The 19,959-nt window shown below is 39.8% G+C and overlaps 1 protein-coding gene across 6 annotated transcripts in view; it reads right to left on the bottom strand.

Moving 5' to 3' along the window:
• Nucleotides 1–19,959, bottom strand: part of grid2 (glutamate receptor, ionotropic, delta 2) — a 528,950-nt gene that overhangs the window by 226,818 nt on the left and 282,173 nt on the right. The gene's annotated exons all lie outside the window — the stretch shown is intronic.

The following is a 19,959-nucleotide window of genomic DNA, read 5'->3' as shown; positions in this document are numbered from 1 at the left end:
CAAAAATAAAATACATTTTTTTAAATATTTTTTTTTAAATAAAATAAATTAAAAGAAAATAAATAAAAATTAAAAATAAATTAAAAGAAAATAAATAAAAATTAAAAATAAAAAAAAAAAAATTAAAACAATATTATGAAAGCAGGAAGTGAACAAATGTAACAGTTACTGATTGTAAAAGTACCAGTTGGAGGGGTAGGATTTAATAAGCTTTGCTTCTTCCTACTCCTTTCGGACATGTGGAACTGGAACTGATTATGGGATGCATTCAATTGTAATCTGATGCATGTTCAAATGAAATTAAACCATTACCATTACCATTAATAGGTCATTTATTTATGATAGTTACTGGCGTATTTATACATTTCTAAAAAAAATTAGGTGTACCCTGATTTTCGCCCCAGAAAGTCAGCTGGGATAGGCTCCAGCATACTCACCACCCAAGTGAGCATAAGTGACAAGCGGATAAGCGGACGGATGGATGGACAAAAATAATGAATTTGTGATAAATGATCTCCGACATGGCCTGCATGGTGGGTGATTTAGTGGTTAACACGCAGACCACACAGCTAGGAGACCCGGGTTTGATTCCACCATCTCTGTGTGGAGTTTGCATTTTCTCCCCAGTGCATGCGCGGGGTTTTCTCCGGGTACTCCGGTTTCCTCCCACATTCCAAAAACATGCTAGTTTAATTAGCAACTCCAAATTGTCCATAGGTATGAATGTGAGTGTGAATGGTTGTTTGTCTACTGTGGTTTTCAGTGCCTTTTCAAGCACCATAATCTTGTACTGTTTGTTCATATTGGAACATTGAGTCCCTTAGTGAAGATGTCCCATAGTTTCACTCGGCATGTTGGCATGGCTACGTTATTCTCTTGTGTTTCCATCTCTCCCAGCCGTTGACTGACGGCGGCTAATCACTCAGAAACGGAGTCATCCTGAAGTGAAATTATTATTTCAGAACTGGCAAAGAGCACATGTTGAATAGGAAATGAACACATGTATTAGCAATTGATGTGAAGGAGAAGGGGGTGAGGGGGGGTGCACTAAGCGCTGCTTCTTATTATTACTTTTGGACATGTGGAATTGTGATGTACGTCGAAGTAAAAAGCATGTATGTTGAAATAAAATCAAAGCATTACCATGAACATGAACATTAGTCTGCAAGTTAATTCAATCCGGCGCCGCTCCAATTAGAGTAAATTGGAAAAATGTTGTTTAGCAAACAGCAATTAGAGCATGGCTGCCGCCGTAATGATGGCTCCTCTTGTCGGCTTGTGCAAAACACGCTGGAAATGATTCCTCGTATGCCCCGGAATGACACATTTTAGCTCCCGAGAGGAAAAAAAAACTCACAACCTTGAAGCAGGCGAGAAAAGGAGTGTGACATATTTTTGCTTGGCAGCTTTAATGGCACTTAAGGAAAACTTCGGTGTTGTCTTCTAGACACGAACCATAACCATGTGGGCTCATATTGTTTTGTATTTCTCTAATTTCCCTTCATTTATCCCGATGATATGATTATGTAACAATTTTGAAACAGCCCGTGTTGACGAGTATTTATTAAACTATAATCATGTTTATGACTATGAACCATATAAGGACGTCCACCCTTCTGTGACATCACAAAGGGACAGCTTTACCACGCCTTCTGAAACCCAGCGTTTTGGGACATCCCAAACTTCTTTCAGGGCTCACTTCCTTATCCCCTTGTACTTCGGTACGTGACAAAAAAATACTTTTTTTAAAATAAATAAATAAATAAATAAATAAAAATTAAAAATTTAAAATAAATTTAAAAATGAAAAAAAAAAATTAAAAAGAATTTAAAAAACAAATTTTTTTTTAAAAATTTGAAAAAAAATAAAAAAACAAAAAAAAATTAAAAACAATAAAAAAAATTAAAAACAATAAAAAAAATTAAACAAAATTAAAAACTTACTAAAACTTACTTACTAAACTTACTAAAAACTTTGTGTGATTAAAATGTTACAAAGTCATATAAAGTTGTTGAACTAAACTCAAGTTTAGGCCCTGGATTAGTTTGACTTGACACACTGTTCCTGGTTCTGCCCTGGTCCATGAGCATCTTTACCCCTCCCTCACCCCTTGTACTATGCAGTCTAGGCAGGGATGACAACATTGATTAAGTCAAATAATGCATGTAGCGAGCTGGGTGGCACTTCGGCACGCAGGGGAAGCAGCTTAAATAGAACCAAATAAGCCAAAAGCAATGGAGTGTGTAAACGGGAACGTGGTATTACTACTTTATTTCTACAGTATTCATCTTATTGTGTAATAAAATGTTGCAGAAAAAATAATAATGATAAAGAATGAGATTCTACAAGCTGTACAGTTTCGGGTAAAATAAATTAAGTGAGATTTGGTATGTTGCAAATAGGTTTTAATTTAGTGGAAACGGTCACAAATGAGGGCAGCACGGTGGTCGAGTGGTTAGCGTGCAGACCTCACAGCTAGAAGGACCAGGGTTCGAGTCCACCCTCGGCATGTTCTCCCCCGTGCCGAGGGTACTCCGGTTTCCTCCCACATTCCAAAAACATGCTAGGTTAATTAGCAACTCCAAATTGTCCATAGGTATGAATGTGAGTGTGAATGGTTGTTTGTCTATATGTGCCCTGTGATTGGCTGGCCACCAGTCTAGGGTGCCCGAAGACAGCTAGGATAGGCTCCGGCACCCCCGTCCCACGACCCTTAAGCTGTAGAAAAAAATCCTCGGTCATCTCTGTGTGGAGTTTGCACGTTCTCCCCGTGCATTGCATGGTTTCCTCCCACATTCCAAAAACATGCTAGGTTAATTGGCGACTCCAAATTGTCCATAGGTATGAATGTGAGTGTGAATGGTTGTTTGTCTATATGTGCCCTGTGATTGGCAGGCGACCAGTCCAGGGTGTACCCTGCCTCTCGCTCGAAGACAGCTGGGATAGGCTCCAGCACCCCCGCGACCCTCGTAAAAAAGCGGTAGAAAATGAATGAATGAATGAGTTACAAATGACTAATTTTTGAATCGAAAGGTTGCCAACCCCCTTGTGTTATGCTATCGGAACAAAACAGCCACAGCTTTGTGTTATATATGAAGCTAGCTCACTAATAATTTATTTTATTTTTTGGACCCCCCGAGCCACACTTTGACTACCCCTTACTCCAACGGGAATATTTTAGTATTCATCCCTTAAGAATTTCTGTCTAGTGGATTATTTTGGACACTTTTGGTCCTGTGAGCTGCACACTCTTAACTGGGTTAATGTTTGGTGACACAAAGTAGCGTTTTTATGTCATCCTCTAAAAGCTTATCTGCAATTAAAGTCAGACAACAAGTAAAACGCATTATGCAGACATCGGGGGCGTATTTGGAAACTTGACAGAGGTACCCGGGGAGAGAAAGAATTGCATCATGCAGCCATCATATAGTCATCAGCATCACAAGCACTCATGCGGATACTTATTTATAATCATGCATTTTTTTTTACAATTATGGTATCATTCCTTATGAAATATAAAATAAAATATAAAATACTGTCCTGTTTTGTATGAGCAGATGCCAGCAGGCCTAAATTGGATCACAGTGTCTCGGATGCAGGATGAGGTGTACTAAGTATCAAAGAGGCTGATGGGCTTACATCCAACCGAATGAAATAATTCAACCTCAGCATCCAGGGAGGTAGTCACATTTATACTCTTTTTATTTACAACATATTGCGCAACTGCAGGGTCTTGAGACACATGCTAACTCGCAAACTAGAGTGCTAGCGATCTCAACGGTAGCCTTCAAGTTATTTCCTTTAAACTTAAATAACCAAAAACTTACCACTTCCACACAGATAGGGAAGTTAACTATTAACAGTTATTTAACCTTTAACATGAACATTAATCAAACTTAATATTTTTTTCTGGGTACATGATACCATACAGCATCCATATCAAACCGCACTAACATTAAACTTTCAAATCAAGGCGGGGGCCTCAAACTTGCGTCCCATGTGCCGCATTTGGCCTGCAAGCCGCGAGTTTGAGACCACTGATTTAGATATTCAAGCTGTCATGACAAGTCAACATATTCTATGTTTTCACAAAAAGCTTGATATCTCCCTATTTTAGTCAGGAACCGATATTTTCCTGAAACTTCCCTATGTTCTACGTCTGATTACTAAAGAACCGAAAAAGGTAGAAATGAACTTTTTTTTTCTGATGAAAGACCGGAGTCTAGTCTTTCTTTTGGTAGATTCCATGTTTATATAGTCATAGAACACAATAGTATGTCTGCCTTGAAAGATCTGTCAAAATCGTATAAATTTAATGAGTTGAAAAGTCACCCAAGCTAAAATACCCCCCAATTTTTTTTTTTTTTTTTGGGGGGGGGGGCAAAACAGATCTTATAGGCCCCTACAGCCTTAATGAAGAATCAAGGCCAAAAGAATGAGTTATTTTTCGTGAACGGAATGATCGAGGTCACCGCCCCTAAAATACCCGTTCAGTCCGTTCAGTTGCAAATGCTTTTTTTTTTTGATTGGCTGGAGAGTCAGTTCACCGTTGCTTTCGCAAGACGGGACTATCTCTTATTCTATCGTCAGTGGGTGTGTGGCGTTAGCTGACTGAAAGACCGATACCGAGAAATTGACCGACACTGTCGGTGACATTGTTCATTCCGTTCACAAAAAAGAACTAGTGCTTTTAACCCGTTCGTTCATGACAGACACACCACTAGTCATCACGTGTTGTTGCGCTGTTGAGTCGGAACGAACGTGAACATGAGTGAACGAATCGACTCGAACACGGCTGATCGGGTTTATGCACAGGGGGAGATCACAGACTAACGACCAATTGACCGAAATGACAGAAACGAACGGATCTTTTTACAGAATGAACCGGAATGATCCGATTCACTGAAATAACCGTTTTTACCCATCTCTAATCATCAAAACTTGTCATCAAAGTGTATCACATGAGAAGTTCCATGGCTTTTTTTGTGTTACGTTGAAATTGTCCACACTTTGTCCACAAGTATGCAGTGTTACGCGACTAAAATGGTGGGATGGAGGCCTTGTTTTTTTTTAAATCACAAGTCGTCGACACACTCCAGAGGAGATGTGACACTCGTCGCTAGTATCAAGCAATACTAAAAGTCCAAAGCTTCCGCTTGATTTGTTAAATTATGTTTTTGTTTTCCTCATTGTCCACAGCCAATGGAGAGTTAATGAAGCTGCGACTTTGTTTTAATTTTTTTTGTTACCACATTGTCCTCATCAACTCCGATAACAATAAGTCATTCCACTGTCATACTTTCCACCAGAAGCAATTTTTTTTGTTATTTATTTTACAAAATGACAAATGGGTTTTAGACAATATGAAAATAATGGGAAAACGTAATAACATCTGTTGTTTTGGTTGTGCCAGAGGGGATGATTCAGCACAATATTTGCAATCAACATTTTTTTCTTTTTTTGGTTCCGTTTGCCTGACAGTCAATTAGAGGTCAGGCAAACAGTCACTTGTTAAAATAATAATTATAAGCTTGTAATAACGAAACAAAACATCCAAAGGCTCTGTCCGACTAGTCTCTTGAACGATTCTGTGTTGAGAGACAAAGATGGAATGTTTTAATTATTATTTTTTTTAAACCTTGTTTACAGATGTTGACAAACGGTGCTAGACACTCCAAACTTTGGATATCTTTAAAGTTTCCATTTGCCGTTGTCATGGTCCAATTTACCGGCTTTTAGATTCCCACGCCTGCTGGCTTAACTCATTCGTTACCAAAAATGTATTTACCGAGTTTTCTGGACTATAAGTCGCTTCGGAGTATAAGTCGCACAATACCAAAAATGCATAATTAGGTAGAAAAAAAAAACATACATAAGTCGCACTGGAGTATAAGTCGCATTTTTTTGCGGGTAATTTATTTTCCAAACTGCTTGACCAAAACAGACATTACGTCCTCTTGGAAGGCAAGTTCTAACATTAATAAAAGAATAGAAAACAGTCTGATAGATGTAAGATATGCTAACACAATGCTTATTCAGCTACACAAAAATAAACATGAACAGAAAAGATGTCCAGTGTTTATGTAACATAAACAGTTTTTTTCATTTATAAGTCGCTCTGGAGTATAAGTTGCAGGAACAGCCAACCTATGAAAAAAGGTGTGACTTATAGTCTGGAAAGTACGGTATATATATATATAATTTTTTTTTTCAACCCGACCACTCACTCTCATTTATTGAAATTTCACGTGTTTTGGCGCTAGAGGCAAAAAGAGGTAATGATGCAACTCTACAATAAAGGAAAGAACATTTGGTGCAGAAGTGCATTTTATAACAACTCGGTGTGCAACTTTCCCTTAGACATAAACGCTGCACAGCAACCAGGAAGTAAAAAGACACGGAGTCTTGTAGTTTTGAGGAGACTTTGAATGCAAAAATGCCTGAAATTGAATGAGTTAATGTACGAAATAATAATTAAACAAATCATTCAGACTCTATTGTGTGAAACAAATACAAAAAGATTGTCAAGTTTTTTTGTCATATTCGGACTCCGGTTCTGCAATTTTATTTTGGAGTTCCTGCCCTACGCAATTTGCAGCCGCTTGACGTCGGCGTTGCAATGTGCAGCAGCTGGCGGCAATTTCCAATCAGTGGCGTTCTTAAACCCGGCATAGTTGTTGGAACATTGCTGGTTCATTGTTCTGTTTCATTCATTCCTGCTGTCACTGAAACGCTCCGCGACCCTGCTACACCCCCCACTCTCTCCACCCCACTCACTTTTTATCCATTTTATGTTTTTCCACGGTGCCTTTTTGTCTCTTACATGCCTGTAAGTGCCTGTGCCTGCTCGTGCTTCATTAAAGATCCTTTCCTCTACGTTGCTTCCATTCCATTCCAACATTATGTTGTGACACACTGTGACATTTCTGACTTCACATTTTATTACTCATACTTAGAGCGCTTTAACACATGGGAAAGATGCATGCTAAGTTCTTATAAAATGCACTTATTCTACCATGTGGCCATTTTTACAGTTTAAAAAAATTATATTGTGAAGTTGTGTCATCACATCGTATAAATGCTGGGGCCTATACCAGCTGTCTTCGGGCGAGAGGCGGAGTACACCCTGGACTGGTCGCCAGCCAATTACAGGGCACATATAGACAAACAACCATTCACACTCACATTCATACCTATGGACAATTTGGAGTCGCTAATTAACCTAGCATGTTTTTGGAATGTGGGAGGAAACCATGCAATGCACGGGGAGAACATGCAAACTCCACACAGTGATGGCCGAGTTTGGAATTGAACTCGTGTCTCCTAGCTGTGAGGCCTGCGTGCTAGCCACTCGCCTGCCAATGCAAGTCAAGTAAGGTCAATTACTGGAGTCGCTAATTAACCTAGCATGTTTTTGGAATGTGGGAGGAAACCGGAGTACCCGGAGAAAACCCACGCATGCACGGGGAGAACATGCAAACACTGCACAGAGATGGCTGAGGGTGGAATTGAACCCTGGTCTCCTAGCTGTGAGGTCTGCGCGCTAACAACTCAACCTCCAGATGGTCTATTCATGTATTATCATTCCTATAGCGGCAAAATTAGAAAGTGGAGCTCGGCAGTAACTCACAAGTCCTTGAGAGCGCTTGCGAGTGTGACCAATCACAGCGGAGTGGGCATGCCCGAAGGCGGGTCGTGGGTGGAATACATTAAAACAAATTGTTTTGGAAATCTAAGGAAATACAGCTGGAATAGGTGCAGATTCTGGAAGATCTAGAAAGCGTGTTATTGTGTGTAGCTGCTCTAAAGGAGTACACAACTCAATACAAAGGGTTGAAAATGAGCATAATAGATTCCCACTGGTACCGGCTTATGTAAATATGTAAATATTTATTAAAGCTGTTGCCACCGTCACCCGTGTCTCCGTCGCTTTCTTCCTATTGATGTTTATCACGGATGTCGTCTGCACACATCAGTCAAAACAGTGAAAACAGTGGCCTTGTTCAGCCCGGGGGGGGGGGGTCATCAGCAGCAGCTCAATAGCAGTTAGGAGCTCTTACTCCCCGTTCAATACCTGCTTTCCACATGGCTTGCTCACTGTCTGCTATACATCACCACGTTCCTCTTTGGCGGTAAATGCAAGGGTTCGCATCTGGTTCAAGGCATGCAAAAAGTGTCTTTGAATGCCGCATACAGTAACACCCGCACACTTTTATATATTTGCACTAAATAACAAACAATGATGTGAAGGGTGGCTGTGACTCACCACTAGTTTGCTTGTTAAATGCAGAGTTTGAGGTCTTATTTTTTGAAAGACACAACCCTAAAATAGGCCGGCGTCATCGCACGGTTGCCTTTTGATAAAAAATTACATAACTGACATTTTGCTTAAAGTCTCCCAGACAGTGCCATAACAAACAACACACTGTACATCATAATGTTCATTTGGCAACACTTTAAATGCATTTTTGCACACTTTAAGCACTCGGGGCTCACCACACACACACACACACACGCACCCCCGCGTATCTTTTGTTATACGTGCTGCACTTTAACAAAGAGATGGGAATGTTTAGGGGGATTTAACAACATTAGCATTTATTTAAAGATGGCATTGTTTCCACAATGTTAAATCTAAACAAATACACAGTCTTGCTAGTTTTTGCTTTGATTGTGCACATACAAGCCACAGGAAGTGATGTGTCGTAAAATAATCACAATTTCAACACACTGTTGGGTAAAAATATGTCTCAAAAGTCAAGGACACATTGAAGGACAAGCAACAGGGCATGAAATTGACCTGGTGTTGTGACAACCGATGCTGTAGAAAACATCACGCTAACATTAATTCATTTGTTTTTTACCGCTTATCCTCACGAGGGTCGCGGGGTGTGCTGGAGCCTATCCCAGCTGTCTTCGGGTGAATTAACCTAGCATATTTTTGGAATGTGGGAGGAAACCGGAGTACCCGGAAAAAAACCCACGCATGCACGGGGAGAACATGCAAACTCCACACAGAGATGGCCGTGGGTGGAATTGAACTCATCACTACACAAGTGAAAGACCATTTACCAATTCATATTAAACCTATATTGGTACATTATTACATATTTGTTAGGTACACCTTTTAGGTGTTAAGTTATTGTGTGATGAATTTGGTGCTAGGAAAGTGTTCTCTATTAAGTTGGTAATTCATTCATTTATCCTCACGAGTGTCGTGGGGGTGCTGGAGCCTATCCCAGCTGTCTTCGGGCGAGAGGCGGGGTACACCCTGGACTGGTGGCCAGCCAATCACAGGGCACATATAGACAAACAACCATTCACACTCACATTCATACCTATGGACAATTTGGAGTCGCTAATTAACCTAGCATGTTTTTGGAATGTGGGAGGAAACCGTGGTACCCGGAGAAAACCCACACATGCACGGGGAGAACATGCAAACTCCACACAGAGATGGCAGAGGTTGGAATTGAACTCGGGTCTCCTAGCTGTGAGGCTCTACCATGCAGCCTTAGATATATTCATTCATTCATCACTACACAAATGAAAGACCATTTACCAATTTATATTAAACCTATATTGGTACATTATTACATATTTGTCAGGTACACCTTTTAGGTGTTAAGTTATTGTGTGATGAATTTGGTGCTAGGAAAGTGTTCTCTGTTAAGTTGTTCATAAATTAATTTCATACCGCTTATCCTCACGAGTGTCGCGGGGGTGCTGGAGCCTATCCCAGCTGTCTTCGGGCGAGAGGCGGGGTACACCCTGGACTGGTGGCCAGCCAATCACAGGGCACATATAGACAAACAACCATTCACACTCACATTCATACCTATGGACAATTTGGAGTCGCTAATTAACCTAGCATGTTTTTGGAATGTGGGAGGAAACCGTGGTACCCGGAGAAAACCCACACATGCACGGGGAGAACATGCAAACTCCACACAGAGATGGCAGAGGTTGGAATTGAACTCGGGTCTCCTAGCTGTGAGGCTCTACCATGCAGCCCGAGATATATTCATTCATTCATCACTACACAAGTGAAAGACCATTTACCAATTTATATTAAACCTATATTGGTACATTATTACATATTTGTCAGGTACACCTTTTAGGTGTTAAGTTATTGTGTGATGAATTTGGTGCTAGGAAAGTGTTCTCTGTTAAGTTGTTCATAAATTAATTTTATACCGCTTATCCTCACGAGTGTCGCGGGGGTGCTGGAGCCTATCCCAGCTGTCTTCGGGCGAGAGGCGGGGTACACCCTGGACTGGTGGCCAGCCAATCACAGGGCACATATAGACAAACAACCATTCACACTCACATTCATACCTATGGACATTTTGGAGTCGGTAATTAACCTAGCATGTTTTTGGAATGTGGGAGGAAACCGGAGTACCCGGAGAAAACCCAAACTCCACACAGAGATGGTTGAGGTGGAATTGAACTTGGGTCTTCTAGCTGTGAGGCGCTAACCACTTAACCACCGTGCAGCCCCAGATATATTATGTAGATTTAAATGAATCATTTAGATAACAATTTAAGATTTATTTTTAACATTTATACAGTACATAGATTTAATATTTAGGATTTATACTATTATATATAATATATATTTATATATATTTAAATTTAATTTTAGCTTTTTTATTTACATTTCTCATTAAAAAAAATTTCAAATGTGCAAACAATGTGTGAAAGACGATATTTTTTTATGATTTTTTTTTTTACATATTACACCCCATATTTTCACGTGTATGAAAGGTAATAATAAGAAATTTTTCGACAATGGTGAAAGTTCATACCTGCACTAAAATGTTGCAGATCAGTTGACATCTTTTCTCCCTTTAGGAGTCAAGCAGTAATTGTGTTTGACATTTGACGTTCTACTGTAACCGAATAAAGACAAGAGTGCACAACGTGACACTGAAAAAGGCCAAAAGGGACCAGAGGAGGCAACAAGCGTCGACATGACTCGATGCAAACAAGCGCTCCAACAAGCAAACACAACGCTCTACACACACGTTTGCTTATGCGTCATTAAAGCCAAAAGTAGCAGCAGTGTCAATGATGCAAATGGATGATTATCAAACTACAGAGAGCGAGGCGGCACAAAGCTTGTGTGTGAATGTTGTCATGCTGTGTGATTGGCTGTAAACATTTGCTCATCGCGTTACGAGTGACAGCAGCGGGGGCCTCTCTGAGTACTTTGAACAGATTCCGCTGTCACATTTGGGCTTGAAACACATCAGTCCCTCGCTCCGCTCCTCTTCTTAGCGAGGGGGTCCCGCCATCTGTCATACGACTGCGCACACCATGCACTCCTCCTACAAACACACACAGGGCCACGCAATACACGGTATTTGTTCCTGCCGGAGCCCATTCATTCTTGTTAGAAGAACATAAAAACGGCAAGCGGGCCGATGCGAGACGAGTGACTGGAGAAGCGATGGCATGGCTCCAGCTGGAGATGCCCTGCTAGATTTATCTCACTTTGCTTTTCTGGCGTGTGTGTTTACTCTTCTGTGTATTGTTTGTGTAACCGCACTTCATTAGCTTAGTAGGACTGGGTGATATAAACGATATAAACAATCAATTTGGCCTACGATAGATTTTAATTCTATTGCTCTGTCGTTAGAATGTTGATGATGCAACCTAGCGATTGAGAGTGTGGAAGTGGTTAAAGGTATAGTTGGGATTTTTTGACATGAAGTTCGTTCGTTCGTTCGTTCGTTCGTTCGTTCGTTCGTTCGTTCGTTCGTTCGTTCGTTCGTTCGTTCGTTCGTTCGTTCGTTCGTTCGTTCCTTCCTTCCTTCCTTCCTTCCTTCCTTCCTTCCTTCCTTCCTTCCTTCCTTCCTTCCTTCCTTCCTTCCTTCCTTCCTTCCTTCCTTCCTTCCTTCCTTCCTTCCTTCCTTCCTTCCTTCCTTCCTTCCTTCCTTCCTTCCTTCCTTCCTTCCTTCCTTCCTTCCTTCCTTCCTTCCTTCCTTCCTTCCTTCCTTCCTTCCTTCCTTCCTTCCTTCCTTCCTTCCTTCCTTCCTTCCTTCCTTCCTTCCTTCCTTCCTTCCTTCCTTCCCTCCCTCCCTTCCTTCATTTTCTACCGCTTATCCTCACACCCTAAACTGGTGGCCAGCCAATCACAGGGCACATATAGACAAACAACCATTCACACTCACATTCATATAATTTGGAGTCACCAATTAACCTAGCATGTTTTTGGAATGTGGGAGGAAACTGGAGTATCCGGAGAAAACCCACACATGCACAGGGAGAACATGCAAACTCCACACAGAGATGGCCGAGGGTGGAATTGAACTCGCGTCTCCTAGCTGTGAGTCACTAACCACTTGTCCGCCATGCAGCCCGAGATATATTCATTCCTTCAATCATTAATTTAATAACGCTTATCCTCACAAGGGTCACGGGGGTGCTGGAGCCTATCCCAGCTGTCTTCGGGCGAGAGAGGCGGGGTACATCCTGAACTGGTCGCCAGCCAATCACAGGGCACATATAGACAAACAACCATTCACACTCACATTCATACCTATGGACAATTTGGAGTCGCCAATTAACCTAGCATGTTTTTGGAATGTGGGAGGAAACCGGAGTACCCGGAGAAAACCCATGCATGCAAGGGGAGAACATGCAAACTCCAGATGGCCGAGGGTGGAATTGAACCCTCGTCTCCTAGCTGTGAGGTCTGCACGCTAACCACTCGAGCCCTGCAATAAATGTAATTTTGTAAAATTTGTTGTGAGTTCGGCTTTTCTACCGTAAATTCTGGTGCTCAGTTTTATTAGTATATAATCCGGTGATTGGCTGGCGACCAGTCCGAAGACAGCTGGGATAGGCTCCAGCACCCCCGACCCTTGTGAGGACAAGCGGTAGAAAATGAATGAATGAGCAACTTAACAGAGAACACTTTCCTAGCACCAAATTCATCACACAATAACTTAACACCTAAAAGGTGTACCTTTTAGGTGTGTAATAATGTACCAATATAGGTTTAATATGACTTGGTAAATGGTCTTTCACTTGTGTAATGCTTTTCCTCCTCCAAGGAACTCAAAGCGCTTTGACACTTTTGCCAATAACATTTTTAAAGTAAGGCATTCTGAGCAAAACATTAATTGGGGCGCTGCAATGACGTCAGCCTACCTACGTGCTTTGGGCTCAAGGTCCCCTGGCTCCCTCTGGTGGAGTACCATCCAGAATTATCTATGCTTTCTATGGGAAATCTCTTTTTTTCATTTTAAAATTGTAAAATGAGGTATTGTGTCTGAGCAAAACATTAATTGGGGCGCTGCAATGACGTCAGCCTACCTCCGTGCTTTGGGATCAAGGTCCCCTGGCTCCCTCTGGTGGAGTACCATCTAGAATTGTCTATGCTTTTTATGGGAAATCTTTTTTTTGGTTCATTTTAAACTTGTAAAATGAGGTATAACCTTTGAGTGTTGAGTTGCTGTGTGGTGAGTTAAATTTTTGTAAGTGTAAAAATAGCCCCATAAACAGTGATATTTTTTTTGGTGATAATGTCCCAAACTTTGTTTCATCGTGTTTCCCTGGCAGCCTGTCGATGCAGCGCGCTAGACCTAAACGTGTTGCGGCCATGACTGCGGCTAGTTCGGTTCAACCCAATATGTTCTTTTTTTAACATAAATGTCACAGCCACGCCATTCCAAAATTGTCCCAAATATAATCCAAAAGTGTCCCAAATATAATTTGAATGCATCATGTAAGGCCTCGTTATCTCTCGTCCTTTCTTGCCCCCCTCTCGTCCTCACCATGTGTCTGCAACGCCACGGGTCTTTAATCTCATCTTTGCCGTCTCCTTCACTGTCTCCCGTCCCTTTGCATTTTAGTGTACATCTATCTTCTCAGCTCACCTTTTTATGTGTCAGCCGCTATTATTCTCATTTTCTCTCCCCATCCGCTATCTATCCGTGCACCCCACTGCCGTCTTGTTTGCATTCCCACCTCTCGTCATATGCTTTATTTTAGCCTTATGTCCTCAAATGACTCATTCAATACCTCGTTCTAAAATAGTACGTTTCTACGATCATTGCCAATACAGCAGAATTGAGTATTTGGCCTTTTGTAGTTATAATGATTGATTGCACTTGGCTCCATAGCATAGCAAAATAAAGTGTGTACATTTGACTGAATATAACATATATTACAATTCATTTGCATATAGCTGATGCATTCACGCACGCATTTTATTTAGCCTATATGCGCAGACGGGTGCTGGAAGTGGGAATAATTGATAGGGAAAATGGAGGACTGTTGACCGGGTCAGCGGTGCACCAGCATGGTACCCTGGCCAGCATGTGTTATGTGCTGGATTCTTGCCTGGAGGAAAGAGGGCTACACATCCCCGTGACTGCGTGCCAACACCAGCATTTGTAATTTGATACAAGCAGCGACGGGCAGCTGGATGCATACATTAACATCGTCCTCCTCCTCCTCGATGCATCAGTGTGTGTGTGTTTCATAACGGGAGTGAGTCATCTTGTAGCTTATGCCCATTAGGGCGCTATTTCATTCTTTTTCAATGAAGTGTGAACCTCCTGCCAACTAAATCTCTGTGTGCAGACTGGTACGGATGCATGCACATGGATTTGATCGCAAATTAATGCAGTGCTTTATTCATCACTTTGTTTGTCGCTCCTGATCTCGACTAATCAATTTGTTTTTGTCATTTCTTATGCTGTGTGTGTGTGTGCGTGTGTGTGTGTGTATGCCTTCAAGTCCTCCATAGCTTAGATCAGGGGTTCCAAAACTTTACCAACTCAGGGCTCACTTGAAAATCTAAAAAATGCAAATAAAGGCTAAAATAAAAATGCAATAACAATAATAATAATAATAACAATAATAATTATAATAATAATTGTTTTATTATTATTAGATAATATATTAATATATAATAATAATAATTATTATTATTAGATAATATATTAATATATAATAATAATAATAATAATAATTTTTATTATTATTATTATTATTATTACATTTTTATTTTAGCCTTTATTTGCATTTTTTTAGATTTTCAAAAATAATAATAATTATTATTATTATTATAAAATAAAAATGTTTTTATTCAAATTTATTATTAATAATAATAATATAATAATAATAACAATAATAATTATTATTATTATTATTATTGCATTTTTATTTTAGCCTTTATTTGCATTTTTAGATTTTATTTATTTATTTTTAAATAATAATAATAATAATAATAATAATATTGTTATTATTATTATAAATAATGTATTATGATAATTATTATTATTATTTAAAAAATTAAAAAATAAATATTAAAAATATATATTATATAATATTATTACATATATATTATTAGCGACTTTCGAATCATATATACTGTTTATGATTGGAACGTCGCTGCCAGGTTCCTAAAATATTGTGACAGGTCAATAACATTCAAAAGGTTATTACTTAGGCCTATAAGTATATTTTTTAAATCATGCAATAAATATTTTACAATAAACATAATAAAAAAAAATAATATTTGCAAATATTAATCATATTTTTAATGACCTCTCATGGGCCACCAGGGGGCCGTGGCACACACTTTGGGAATCACTGGCTTAGACAATGTAAAGTTGTATTTGTTTTTACATTATTTTTATTTGAATTTATCATATTTCACAATTTGAAAAAGCTTGCAGACAATTTTATTTTTATTATTTTTTTATTATTTTTATTTATTTTTATTTTATTATTCAAATTTATAATGCAATTTTCATGCAATTTAAAAAAATATTTACATACTAAATTGCTCAAGTTCATTATCCATATTTTTTGTATAATCATATTTATTATGTATTATTTGGTTTTGTTTAATCATATTATTCGATGTTATTACCTCCATTGTTTTTTTTTGTACACCAACAGCGTGATTTAAAAAAATGCTACAGAATAATTTTCTCATTTACTCATAAGTAGGGGAGCAATTAGGACTTGGCATCATTTCGAGTAATATAATATTGTTGAAAAAATAAATACTAAAATAAGCGTCTTTTTGCAGTTCAGATGCTGTTGGGAGTGCATACAGACACACTTGGGGAACATACACCTTTAGCAGTGGAACAGTTCTTGCCTCGACTTCTTTAGCTTTTTTTCCCACGTCTCATCACATTCTCTCGGATATGCGAGATGATTAAGAGTGTCGTTAAGAGGGTAAATTCCTGATATACTGCAAATGAACGACTGGCGAGCTTGCATGTGCATTAGTGTGATGAGTTAGCTGCTGGTTTTTATTCGCCGTGGCATGGAACACATTGCATGTTGTTTATCGGCCTTGGTGAGAGAATTAGGTTGTTATCTTTGTCTTTGCAAGGCGGTATGTGAGACTAATGCATCTACTTAATTACGTTTTAGCCTAATCATTCCAAACCTCTGCTGCATTTGTGGCAGCCTGACTTTGCTGCATGGGCTTATTGGAGTAACTTTTGATTGAGTCGTGTAGCGTCTCCTCATCATTGGTGATGGTCTGAATTCTTGAGCAAAGCAACAGTTTGGTAAATAGTCAGCCTTCCCTTGTTGCTAACATTAGAGTCTGTTACAAGGCCGAGGGAGGGGGGCTAGGCAAACCGGAACGCGAATGTACAAGCGGGCAAAAGAGAAAGGAATAGATTGGAGTTGACAACGTAATAGCAGTAAACGCCTCTGGGCTGTAAACAGAGGAGCTGTCGATTTTTTTTTTTTTTTTTTTTTCAGAAAACACACACACACACTCACACACAGTGGTCTAGTTGTCTTAACACTGGCTAGAGCTCAGACACTCAAAGATAATGTCACGTCACTTTGGATGAACCACAGAAGATGGAGGTAGAGATGGCGGAAAGGAGTGAATGAAAATACAGTCGGACCCCGTTTGTCACGGTTAATTGATTCCACAATCCATCGCAAAAAGTTAATTTCCACATTCAAGATTAATTCATTCATTCGTTTTCTACTGCTTATCCTCATGAGGGTCATATAGACAAACAACCATTCACACTCACATTCATACCTATGGACAATTTGGAGTCGCCAATTAACCGAGCATGTTTTTGGAATGTGGGAGAAAACCATGCAATGCACGGGGAGAACATGCAAACTCCACACAGAGATGGCCAAGGGTGGAATTGAACTCGTGTCTCCTAGCTGTGAGGCCTGCGTGCTAGCCACTCGGCCGCCAATGCAAGTCAAGTAAGTTCAAAAACATTGCGTTACAATAAGTTATATCGTGAATGCTGTCCCTGTTTTGTTTATCTTGTGAAAAGAAAATAGAGTAATAGTTTGTCCTGTTTGACCTTCTAAAAATATATATTTTTAACATTCTTAGAGCCCTGTAGACATGAAATAACACCCCTATAGTCACATTTATACTCATTCATTTTGTAACGCTTATCCTCACAAGGGTCGCAGGGGGTGCTGGAGCCTATCCCAGCTGTCTTTGGGTGAGAGGCAGGGTAAAGGTACACTGGTGGCCAGCCAATCACAGGGCACATATAGACAAACAACCATTCACACTCACATTCATACCTATGGACAATTTGGAGTCGCCAATTAACCTAGCATGTTTTTGGAATGTGGGAGGAAACCATGCAATGCACGGGGAGAACGTGCAAACTCCACACGGAGATGACCAAGGGTGGAATCGAAATAGGGTTTCCTAGCTGTGAGGTCATTCATACCTATGGACAATTTGGAGGGCAGCTGTAATAAAAAAAAAATTAAAAAAAAAACTTGGAGGTAGCCACAGCCACCGGAAACCATGCAATGCACGGAGAGAACATGCAAACTCCACACAGAGATGGCCGAGTTTGGAATAACACCCCTATAGTCACATTTATACCGTATAACCTAATTTACACAGCGATAAGACATAAGTCATACGTTAGCACTGGGAACCTTTGTAGTTGATGTTGTAGTGTCCTGTAACATATTGTGGGTCGATCACGTAGTATGCCTATCACGCAAGAACATAATTACCCTGCCTCTCACTTGCTATAAGCTCAGCATACCAGAGGGCATACAGTGTTAATGTCCAGAGAGTCTACTGTCTGTGTAGATGGAGACATGTATACTAAATGGACTGTGTTTGTACAGCAGATTTTATACCTTCAAAGCACATTTACAATGTTATTTCTGTCATGCAATTATAGCGGAAGATCCTTTCACGGAACGCCATGAAGGAGCATCAGAAGCAATGGTTGTTGAGGCGGTTTTCCTTATAAAGGATTTTTGGCAGGGGTCTCAAACACGCGGCCCGCGGGCCACACACTAGTTTGCGGCCCTCGCCTTGATATGAAAGTTTAATTTTAGTGTGGCCCGCGCAAGTTTGATATGGATGCTGTATGGTATCATGTACCCAGAAAAAATTATTACATTTGATTAATGTTCATGTTAAAGGTTAAATAACTGTTAATAGTTATTCTCCCTATCCGTGTGGAAGTGGTAAGTTTTGGGCTATTTAAGTTGAAAGGAAATAACTTGAAGGCTACTGTTTAGGTCGCTAGCTGTCTAGTTTGCGAGTTAGCATGTGTCTCAAGACCCTGCAGTTGCGCAATATGTTGTAAATAAAAAGAGTATAAATGTGACTATAGTCGTGTTTTGTCATGTCTACAGGGCTCTAATAATGCTTTGTTCATTTTAATCTGAAAAAAAAATAATTTGTCTACACACCAACTATATGTGGTTTCTTAAGTTTTTTTTTATTATTTACCGTTTTATTATTATTATTAAATTTATTACAGGTTGATTGATTTTCTTTATTCTTGATTTGTTTATTTATTTTTCATCTAATTTTGTGCAGAAAAATAAAAATTAAGATATTTGAGAACAGTGGAATGTTTCATCAGAGCTTTTCTTGTAGAAAATCGGAACCAAAGCAAAGTTTATTCATTTTTCTGTTTTTAATAAATGCGTTTTTTGGGGTTTTTTTTGGAAAACCTGATGCGGTCCAGTCTCCAGTGTCCCCCAAGTAAAGTTTGATACCCCTGGTCTATGGGATCAATTCTCTGATTTTACAACCAGGTTGCAAACTGAGGTTCTAGTGTGTGTGTATCGTGTATTGTATTAGTGAGGAATCTAACAAGTGCAAGCAGTTATGAGATTCAGAGTGGCAACTTTCGATGCAAGCAAAGTCGTCCAAGCATATTCAAGTGATGATTCCCTTAGGGTGTCCACACACACACACACACACACAGTGTAAGTATAAGTTTCCAACCTGGCAGCCATGTGAGTAAGCAACTCAGCCACCCACATCCCTCGTAGCTGTTAGTAGATAGTAGTGGAACAAGTAGGCTGTCTATAGATTGCATGCAGAATTTGCCGATGAGGCCACACATGCTGAAGGGGAGCAGGCTGGTACTGACCTTGCCGTTAGAGGTTAGATGGGACATATCGATGCATTCACACTGGCAGTTTTATTTTTGGATACTTTCACACACAAAAAAAATGGATATATCCTTTGACCGTGTCACATTGTATAAGTCCAATCTCTTTTGTTGTTATTGTGCCTTTTCCACAAAAGGCTTTCTTCAGGATTCTGATTAATTCATATCTGCTTTTCGAGGTTCCTTACCGATGCATTTTATTCAAGTTTTTCTTCGTTTTTCTTTGGCTGGTGGTCAAGACTGAGAATGGGAAATCATCATACCAGACCAGGGAAAAAGGAAAATGATAGTTTGTGTTGCCATGAGGGTAAACAACAGGTGGAGGAGATGGAATGAGAGGCCGGTGTACAATATTTAGTGATGCTGTAAGGGGAAGACTCACAGCGTCTGTTTACGGACAAGAGGGGAGATAACACAGAGTTGGGTTGCAAAGGGTAAGGGGGTGGAGGCATTTTTTTTTTTTTTTTTTTGACAAGGTGAGAAGCGGAGGAGTGTTGACAAGTGGAACGGTGGTAAAATGGGCACAGATAATGCTCGCAGCGGA

Source organism: Doryrhamphus excisus, chromosome 4, assembly GCF_030265055.1.
Source record: "Doryrhamphus excisus isolate RoL2022-K1 chromosome 4, RoL_Dexc_1.0, whole genome shotgun sequence".
Taxonomy (NCBI): Eukaryota; Metazoa; Chordata; class Actinopteri; order Syngnathiformes; family Syngnathidae; genus Doryrhamphus; species Doryrhamphus excisus.
This window is presented reverse-complemented; position numbering and strand designations above follow the sequence as displayed.